Genomic DNA, 10,111 nt, shown 5'->3' on the forward strand with positions numbered 1-10,111 from the left:
TAGAGTCAACCATTCACTGGGTGGAGTCTGTCCTTTTCTCTGTTCCCGCTCACCTTCCCACCTCTCCAGGGCAGGTCAGACCATTCCTAGAGGGGGCGAGAGTGAGGTCCTAAAAGAAGTACACTTGAAATCCTGTATCTAGTATTTTGTAATGTTTAGAAATAATTCTTCCAGTTTCAATGTCCTTTTATGTATTTTCTATTGCTTCCCTGTGAGGCTTTCATCCACTTGTGTCCAAGGCTCCTCCCCTCCGTCTGACCTGCCTGCCCTGTCTCCCTCTCTGAGAAGACTGTCCTTGTCCGCAATTAAAACACAGCCTCTCGTGGGCTTCCTCTCCCCTTCTCTGATTTGTTTTCCTAGAGCCTTGTCTCCAGCTGACATACTGTTCCATGTGTGTGTTGCATGTGGCTGTTGTGTGTCTCCACACATCGGCCCTGAGTCTACACCGAGATCAAGGATTTTTATTTTGTTCACCTCTGTCCTCAGCAGCCAGACAGGATCCGACACAGGGGAGATACGCAAATTCTGCTGCCTGACTGAATTAATAAATGACGTACACAACTTTCATGTGAATACATTCTCACAGTGTTGAGTCAAGCATGAAGGAAAAACAAAGTCCCCTTTTGGTTCTCGATTGCTCCAACCCACGTTCCCCTGCCCGAGGGAAGTGACCAGAGCCATGAATGTAGGGTGATTAGTCACCCTGTTCCTTTTCCTTTACCTAAGAACATTGTTTGTTTTGTGCTTTTTTCCCCCTTAATTCACAAAAGTTGTACCACATCATATGTTTGTAAAATGCCTTTTTCACCCAACATCATAACTTGCTTGGTCAGCTTTTCCTGTTTGTACTTCAGACTCTGGCTGACTGCAAGTGTCAGCTTCGGGAGGCTGTGGTGCCCAGCTCTTTGGTCAACACCTTTCTGGAACTTGCTGTGAAGTCCCTGTGTAGAAGTGATTAAAATTGATAACCAGTTCACTTCAGATAAAGAAGATTTCTTTCCATACTATGGGTGGACATGTGGGAGAGGGGTGGAAAGTCCTCCTCCACTCTCTTAGGATCTCTGGCCTGGTCTCAGAATTAAACAGACATAAGGTAGATTCACAGGAAAAAGTATACAAGTTTTATTGGGTTTTTATATGCACCTGGAAGCCTTCATGAGAGAAGGAAGCCCCAAAGAAGTGACCAAAGCCGGAAGCTCCTAGACCTTCCAGACAAGAATCGACGCATTTGTAGAGGAATGACAAGACAAAGAGCAGCAAGTTGTGGGAAAGGACGAGGAGACACCTGTGGGGGCAGGAGGCAGAAGGAGTGGAAGGTGGGGGTTATTTGGGAAGTGTGTTTGCACAGATGGCGGTTCAGTGTGGACTACCAGACTCTGGTGATTAGAATGTTCTCTTGCTGTTCCTTCTCAGGGGAGAGAACCCCCTTCTTGGGGGAAATGCTATGACCTGCTTTCGGAAGGAGGATGTCAGAGAGCCCTTCCTGCCTCTGCTGCTTCTCAAGTGCCCTCAGCTGAAAATAACCAGTATGCCCATGTGGTACATTCTGGTGGAATGTGTCCTGAACCCCTCCAGCCTCACAGATCAGTTGGCTGTCTTAGGAGCAAACCTGGGGTTTCTGGGGGAAGAAGGAGCTCTGCCTCAAAATCGTGACATAGTTTTATGTGTGTCTGCGTCTCTGTGTCTGTTTGTGTGTCTCTGTGTGTGGGTCCTAGTGGTTCCGTTTCTCCAGAGAACTTGGATTGATACACCGACTGACTTAATAGACCCACCCACCATCCCCCACTTTCCTCCATATTGTTGTTTTGTTTCTTTCTTTTCCTTCTAGAGAAAAAAGGAGGTGATGAGATTATAAGATATGAAAGTGAATCCAGAGAGTAAAGAATGTGTTATCATTGGGTTAGGAGGAAGCAAAGGACCTTAGCATGAACCCGTATTGATTTCCTTCCGCATTTGTCTACTGTGATGAGAAGAATGCCTTTGTGTAAAACTAGGGAAGATAGGGGCACCTGAGTGGCTCAGTGGGTTAAAGCCTCTGCCTTCGGCTCAGGGTCCTAGGATTGAGCCTCGCATCTGGCTCTCTGCTCAGCAGGGAGCCTGCTTCCTCCTCTCTCTCTCTCTCTCTCTGCCTACCTCTCTGCCTACTTGTGGTCTCTGTCTGTCAAATAAATAAATAAAATCTTAAAAAAAAAAGTAGGGAAGATATTTATTTCCTTATTCAAAGAAGACTGGAGTAGGTTTGCCAGATGTAGGAGACTTTTTTTTTCTTTTTCCAAATATTCACTTTGAGAACCCAGTAGAATTGGAGAACTCACAAAACTGTGGAGACCCCTCCACGACTAGGACCTCATAAAGTTTTCAGTAAGGACCCTTCCTCCCACCGCCATGCGCGATGTCTCTTGCGTCCATGGTAAATATTTATTCTTAGCCTGGGGAGTTGCCTGGGAGTCCTGTGGTAAAGAGGCTTATTGGGCTGAGTCACTTGAGATTAAATATCCTAATGATGATCCCACTCATTAGTAGCAGACGGTGCATCTTTCAGATTAGAGAAACACCTATATTTAGAACATGTCTCAAGAGAGCTCTCCTTGCTAGCAGCTGCCTTATCGCTATTTATGGGAGGATCGACATGAAAAGAAAACACAAACACGTATAAGGACTGTCTTAACAAAAGAAAAGCAATTAGGCCAAGAATTAAAAACTTCATCTGACCGACATTCCCTTCTTCTATTCCCCTTCATCCCTTTCTCTCTGTTCCCAATCCTCCAGAAGGTCGTTCGGATCTCTGGACTCCTGGTCTGAAACCTTTCCCTTCAAAACCTACCCCCAGCTCCTCCACCAGTCTCCTTCTATCCTAAAACTCCAGCTTTCCCAAGGAAAACCCCGAAACAGTCAGCTGCTTGTTTAACTATTCTTTTCTTTATAAGACTGATAGAGAGTGCATCAGCCGGATCTCCTGGCCGGCGAGACACGGTTTACACATGAAATGCTGAATGTCAAGAAAGAAATCTAGCGGGAGCCCCAAGAAGGCAATGAAGCCTGTCTTGTGGGGCCTGATAATGCCTCATCTTCTCAGTGCTTTGTCAGCAAACTCCGCCAGTCCTAGGCACCATCCTTGATGAGGGTTGCCTGGACCCCCATTGCAAGGAATTCATGTCCTCTGGATAACAACAGACCCTTTAAATTATAAAGTCCCTTTACTTCTGCTCTCAGAGGATCTTACCAATTTAGAGAATAATTTAAAAAATTAGTAGCTTTTTACAATGCAACTCGCAGAGGTCTTCCCTGGCTACTGAGGGGAATCCTTCCAGCCCAGGAGTATATGGCGGATACCAGGCAGGCCAAACTTCCCCCCTCCACCCCAATGGGAAAGAGAGGGCCAGAGCCAAGGATAAGCTCAACTGTTCAAGGGTTAATAGGAACAATGGATGAAGCCTGTTCTTCCCAAGTGAGTTGGTCTAAGTTTGAAATATACACTCAGAAAGAAGCATTTTATAGAAAGCATTGTGAAGCATTTTATAGAAACTTAAAAAGGCACACTGTTTTCAATCTGGGAGCCCCAGAACACAGAAATCTTCTAATTTCTGCATCAGTACGAAATTTTCTCCCTGATATTAAAAAACAAATCCACAGTAGTATGGTCATTTGGACAGGACAACTGGTAAGTATTAACAAAGGAGGCTGCTACTTTGAAAATAGCTTGCCAGAAAGCCGACCAAAAAAAAAAAAAAAAAAAAAAAAGAACTAGGAGTGCCTGAGTGGCTCAGTGGGTTAAGCCTCTGACTTCAGCTTGGGTCATGATCTCGGGGTCCTGGGATCGAGCCCCGCATCGGGCTCTCTGCTCAGTGGGGAGCCTGCTTCCTCCTATCTCTGTCTGCCTGCCTCTCTACCTATCTCTGTCTGTCAAATAAATAAACAAACAAACTAAAAAAATAAATAAACTTTAAAAAAAAGGAACTAAAAGCAACAATTTTTGCTTTACAACCTGAATTTTGGAAAGGCAAAAGCATGCCTGAGGATGACTCGAAGCATCCTCAGACATCTCCCTGTTATTGCAAAAAAAGCAGGTCATGGGAAGAGAAATGATCACGCACTTAAGAAAAAGAGAAGTCTAAGAAACAATGCCCCTCAGTCACATAACCCTGAAAAAAAAAATTCATCTTTCTCCTGAGGGACGATTCCCCCTTCAACGACAGTTTCAGCTAGTATTGTCACACCCGGGAACCTACCATAAAACTTCAAACGAGGCTCAGGAACTGAGTTTCTTGATGGACATTGGTTCCACTTCCTCTCCCGTCTGCTCGTAGGAGTTCCCTGCACCTGTTCCCCTGCCTCTCTTCAGCCTGTGGAGCCTCAGGGACCCATCGTACTGCCCGAGGCCCAGCCCAGCCCGGTATCTTCAGGCCTTCTTCACACTCACCAGGACTGGCTACTGTCTACCTGTTGGCCAGCCAACCTTCTTGCTAAAGATCTGTCATCCACAGTTAATGCCACTATAAACTGCCATAAAATGGCATTTTTGTTTCCTTAGCTTCAGGTCAATCCCCAAGTTTCCTGCTTTCTTTACTGCAAGCTCATCCTGATATAAAACTCTTCTGAAGAGGAGGGGTCTTTAAAAGATGCCCCCGTCAGTCTTGGGGCCGCACACGGGAATGAAATTGGGTTGTCAGGAAGTGGGGGCCTGTGCGCATTTCTTGGGAGAGGAGCCCACCCTCTCCTTCCGTGGCTCAGCACACTGTCTCTACAGATTCAGAGCAGGGACTAACCCTGGAACAGAATCTCTCTTGAAACACGGCACCCTACCCTGTAGCACCCCAATCTTGCTCATAAAGAAAGAAGGCAAATTTGTAAAACTCAGAGGGAAACCAAATCCATCAATGTATAGGACCTAAGGACCATAATCTCTTCGATAATTCCTCGGCACCCTGTGGCACCCAGTCCAGCTGAAATTCTTCGTCATTCCTGCTGATGCAGCCTGGTATACAGAAATGATCTCTGCGCAGCTTCCTTTTCAATCCCACTGCACCCCGACCCCTGGTAACCAGTGCTTTGCATATAAAGAGAAACAATTACAGAAATCTATAAATAATTTATCAAACTCAACATCCAAAAACAATAATCCAGTTAAGAAATGGGCAGAAGACATGAATAGACATTTTTCCAAAGAAGACATCAGATGGCTGACAGATACACGAGAAGATGCTCAACGTCACTCATCACCAGGGAAACACAAATTAAAACCATGGTGAGATAGCACCTCAGGCCTGTCAGAATGGCTGAAATTAACGACACAGGAAATGACAGGTGTTGGCAAGGATGCAGAGAAAGGTGGACTCCCTTGCACTCTTGGTGGGATTGCAAACAGATGCAGCCACCCTGGAAAACACTGTGGAGGCCCCTCAGAAAGTTAAAAATAGAGCTACCCTATGACCCAGCAATTGCACTATTAGGTATTTATCCAAAGGATATTAAAGTACAAATTCAAAGAGTACATGCACCCTGCTATTTCTAACAGCACTATCAACAACAGCCCAACTATGGAGAGAGCCCAAATGTCCAGGAGAGCCCAAATGTCGACTGATCAATGGATAAAGAAGAGGTGGTATACATATACGATGGAATATTACTCGGCCATCAAAAAGAACGAAATCTTGCCATTTGCAATGACGTTGATGGAGCTAGAGAGTATTATGCTAAGTGAAATAAGTCAGTCAGAGGAAGACAAGTACCGCATGATTTCATGCATATGTGGAATTTAAGAAAGAAAACAGATGAACATACAGGAAGGCAGGGAGGAGAGAGGGAAACTAGCCATAAGAGACTCTGAACGACAGAGAACAAATTGAGGGTTGATGGAGGGAGGTGGGTGGGAGATGGGCTGGATGGGTGATGAAGATTAGGGAGGGCACTTGTGATGAGCACTGGGCGTTCTATGTAAGTGATGAATCACTGAATTGTACTTCAGAAAGCAATATTGCACTGCATGTTAACTAACAAAATTTAAATTAAAAAGAAAATAAAATAGAGACAATTAACCTGGATTTGCATACCCCAAAGGATATTGTGAGTCTTCCTTAATATTTCGCCAAGTCCTTAAAACCTACCTAGATGCTATAACCTTTACCCAAGACTCCCTCTGGTACAATGTATAATGACGTTTGAGATTGTAATTAAACGAAGCTGGGAGCTGTAATGCACTCCGTCAATCTCTGAAGGCACTAGCTGAGTCAGGCCATAAACCTGCTACATCTAAACTTGAAAGAGTGCGGACACTGTTATCTATTTAGGATGATGAGATCTTTTAGGAGATACCTCACGGCGTTCAAAATCTCACTCCACATCTTGTGTCAATTTTGTCCATCCCTCTCCCCAAAATGAAAACACAGTTAAGTAAATTTTTAGAGGCAGCTGGCTCTTGCCTCGAAAGAGTTCCTGATTTTGCAATTTTTGAGAAACCATTGTATGCTCTTCAATCAGACATCAATCCAGAGCCTAGTTCCTGGACTCTAGAGGCGTTCGCTTCCTTTGAAGCTTTAACACTGGAGCTGTCCACCCCCCAGCTCTCAGCTTACCTCATTTTGACAAGCCGTTTCACTGATACTGTCATGAAATTCCAGGACAAACTTGTGCCTCTCGGATGCAGCAGTAGCATATTTCTTGTGCCCAGCAGACCTGCTGGCATCCAGGATGCCTCCATGCTTACGTGTGGTCACATCTGCTGCGTTGATTGACAAAGCCAGCACTCTGACATCAAGCTCCCTTAGTCGCCTGTGTGTCCCCACGCGGTGCCTGCTCTCTCACACGTTCCTAAAACACAGCCCCTCTGTACATGGTTACAGATCCCTTACAAACAAGGTCTTTTAACTAACACTCCATCATCTCACTTCCATTGCTGGTGAGATTACAACTGAGGACCTATTACAGCTCTCCACTAAATTACATTACATCTCCATTACAGCTCTCCTTCTAAAATCGTCATTCTTCACTGCTCAGCCCGTATTGAGAAAGCTGATGTTATACCTTTAGAAAATGCTAGGGCTGCCAGAGCTGCTAAGAATCCACCCCAGGTAGACCTCCTGATCCTCTCTCCACCCAGTTGTTAACCCTACCTTTATCCCAGACTGACACCATTGATTATCCAAAGACAGTTGGATATAAAAGGTGCCAAACAACCATCAGATGGATTATATCGTGGGTCAGATGGACTTCCTAGAGCATCCTTTTCTTTTAGCCATTTGACTAGTACTTACCTCCCACCAAATTGGACACACGTGTAAAGATAATTAACGAACTAAAAGAATTGTTTTTGCCTTAGCATCTACAACATTCCTGACCAGACTATTTCCCAGTGCACTACTTGTAAATGTCAGCAGACACCTAGAAGTAATCAGCGTACCCCAAGAAGTCCTCCTAGGCCCACTTCAGATGGATTTTATAGATTTGTCCCTAGCCTGGGGTTACTCTCACTGTTTGGTCATTGTCTGTATATTTAATGGATGAGCTGATGCTCTCTGACTAGACATGCTGATACCACAGCAGTAGTACAGAAATCAATACCTGAGACCATTCCTCATTTTGCCATTCCTTTATGGATTGAGTCAGAAAAAAGGAACTCGTTTGATAGCAGAGATAAGCCACCCACTTGCAAAAACTCTTGGGTACATGTTAAAACTTCATACCCTATGTCATCCTCAATCATTAGGGCAAAAGAAATGTAAAAGTCTAGACATGAGAAGAACTGTAGGAAACTACCAAGAAATTAAGCATGAATGGCCAGCAACATTAACTCTGACCCTTATTAGGATCGAGAATTCACCAAACAGGAGACATGGATCAATCTCTTTTGAAATAGTGTTTTGTTGTCAAAGCCTACTGACATCTCTAAGCCTCCCATTCATGGAATAAGTGAAAAACATGATGTTATGACCAACTCTAGACAGGGACTACCTCGTCTACCTGAAGCACATCACCAACAGGTAAAAGAGGCATGACCTCCACCAACTGATGAGGCTTGCCACACCTTTCAACCAGAAGACCAGGAGGACATCAAGGTCGTTAGAAGAAAGCATGTGCTGTCACCTCCCTAGGAAGGACCTTATGAAGTGGTGCCATCAAAACACTGCCATTGAAACAAACAAAAATCCTGCCTGGATTCTCATAAGCGATGCCAGAATAGATTTTATTTAAGGTTTTATTGAAGAATGAGTTTTAATATCAAAAGGATACAGATGCAAAATTAGAACTTAGTTTTTTTCTCTGTAAAAAAGGACAAAAAATTTTCTTAGATTGTTGGTATGCTTATGACAAAAAAATTATAAGCAAAGTTTTTCGTTGCATTTGATGTGAAGGCCAATGGTCTAGATATACAAATTTCTAATGTTTGTCTTTATCAGATTGTTCAAGAAAACTGAGTCTTAATATTAAAATAGCTGAATTTGGGGGCACCTGGGTAGCTCAGATAGTTGTGTCTGCCTTCGGCTCAGGTCATTATGCCAGGGTCATGGGATCAAGCCGCATTGGGCTCCCTGCCTGCTTCGTGGGGAGCCTGCTTCTCCCTGTCCTTCTACTGCTCCCCCTGCTATGCCGTCCCGCTCTCTCTGTCAAATAAATAAATAAAATATTTTTTAAAAGACCTGAATTTTGTTCATAACTGTGTAACCTTCTGCATTTGTCTTTAAAATCTTTTACTGTTGGCCCGCTTCTCTCCAGGTGTCATTGTGAGAATGACATCGTTTTTCAACCCTGCATGGCAGTCCCTGATTCACCACCATGATGCCTGGGAGACAGAATGACCTGGAAATCCAACTACTTCCTTAAGATCATTCAAAATGATCATCCAAATGTTTCATTGTGGAGCAGACAACGTGGGTTCCAAGGAGACACAGCAGATCTGCATGTCCCTCCATGGGAAGGCTGTAGCGCTGATGGGCAAGGACACTATGATGTTCAAGACCATCCAAGGGCATCTGGAGAACAACTTAGCTCTGGAGGAACTAGTGCTTCGTATCTGGGTGAATGTGGGCTTTGGGTTCACCAAGGAGGACCTCACTGAAAAGCAGGAACATGCTTCCGACCAATAAGGTGCCAGCTGCTGCCTATCCTGGTGCCCTAGTCCCAGTGAAGTCACTATGGCAGCCCACCACACTGGTCTGGGGCTGGAGAAGACCTTCTTCCAGACTTTCGACATCACCACTAAAATCCCCAGGGGCACCGTTGAAATCCTGAGTGAGGCACAGCTGGTTAAGACTGGAGACAGATTGGGAGCTAGTGAAGCCACACAGCTGAGCACACTGAACTATGAAGAGGAGATGCCCTCTTCTCCTTTGGTCTGGTCATCCATCAGGTGTTTGACTATAGCAGCATCTACAACCTTGAAGTGCCTGACATCACAAAGGAAACTGCACTCTGGCTTCCTGGAGGGGGCCTGCAGTGAGCATGTCTTGCAGATAGGTTACCCAACTGTTGCATCAGTGCCCCATTCTACCATCAACAGACACAAGGAGGTCCTGGCTTTGTCTATGGAGACCAATTACCCCTTCCCATTTGCTAAAAAGGTCAAGGTCTTCTTGGCTGATCCATCTGCATTCATGGCTGGGGCTCCCATGGCTGTTTTTACCAGCACTGTTTCTGTTGCTGCCACAGCTCCAGCCAAGGCTGAAGCCAAGGAGGATTCAGAGGAGTCAGACAAGGATACAGAATTTGGTCTTCTTGACTAGTCACCAAAAAAGCAACCAATTCAGCCCACTTTATTTGTGAAACAAGGGAATAAACACTTACTTTTCTTAAAAAAAAAAAAACAACACAACCAACCAACCAAAACCATTTATTATCAATTCAGTTGAATCGATAAATATTGTTGCATAATGATCTATGATCCTATTTAATCAAATGTTCAAATATTTTTTATTTTTTTAACATGAACTATCCAAAATCAAATTCTAAAATGAAGTATTTGACCACAATGTAACTACAATATTCCAGAGGATCCCTGCAACATTTTCAAGAGATTGGTCTCTTTATTAAAAAAAGGGGGGCTATTACACTAAAACAGCTTATTTGGTATGTTAAATTACACAGGAGGCATAGTCAAGTAGGTGATGCTAAGCACTCC

The 10,111-nt window shown here is 44.2% G+C and overlaps 1 pseudogene; it reads left to right on the top strand.

Moving 5' to 3' along the window:
• The first annotated feature begins 8,788 nt into the window (after positions 1-8,788).
• LOC123953446 lies at positions 8,789-9,716 on the top strand (annotated as a pseudogene).
• Positions 9,717-10,111: the final 395 nt, after the last annotated feature.

The sequence above is a fragment of the Meles meles genome, chromosome 11, assembly GCF_922984935.1.
Source record: "Meles meles chromosome 11, mMelMel3.1 paternal haplotype, whole genome shotgun sequence".
In the NCBI taxonomy this organism is placed as follows: Eukaryota; Metazoa; Chordata; class Mammalia; order Carnivora; family Mustelidae; genus Meles; species Meles meles.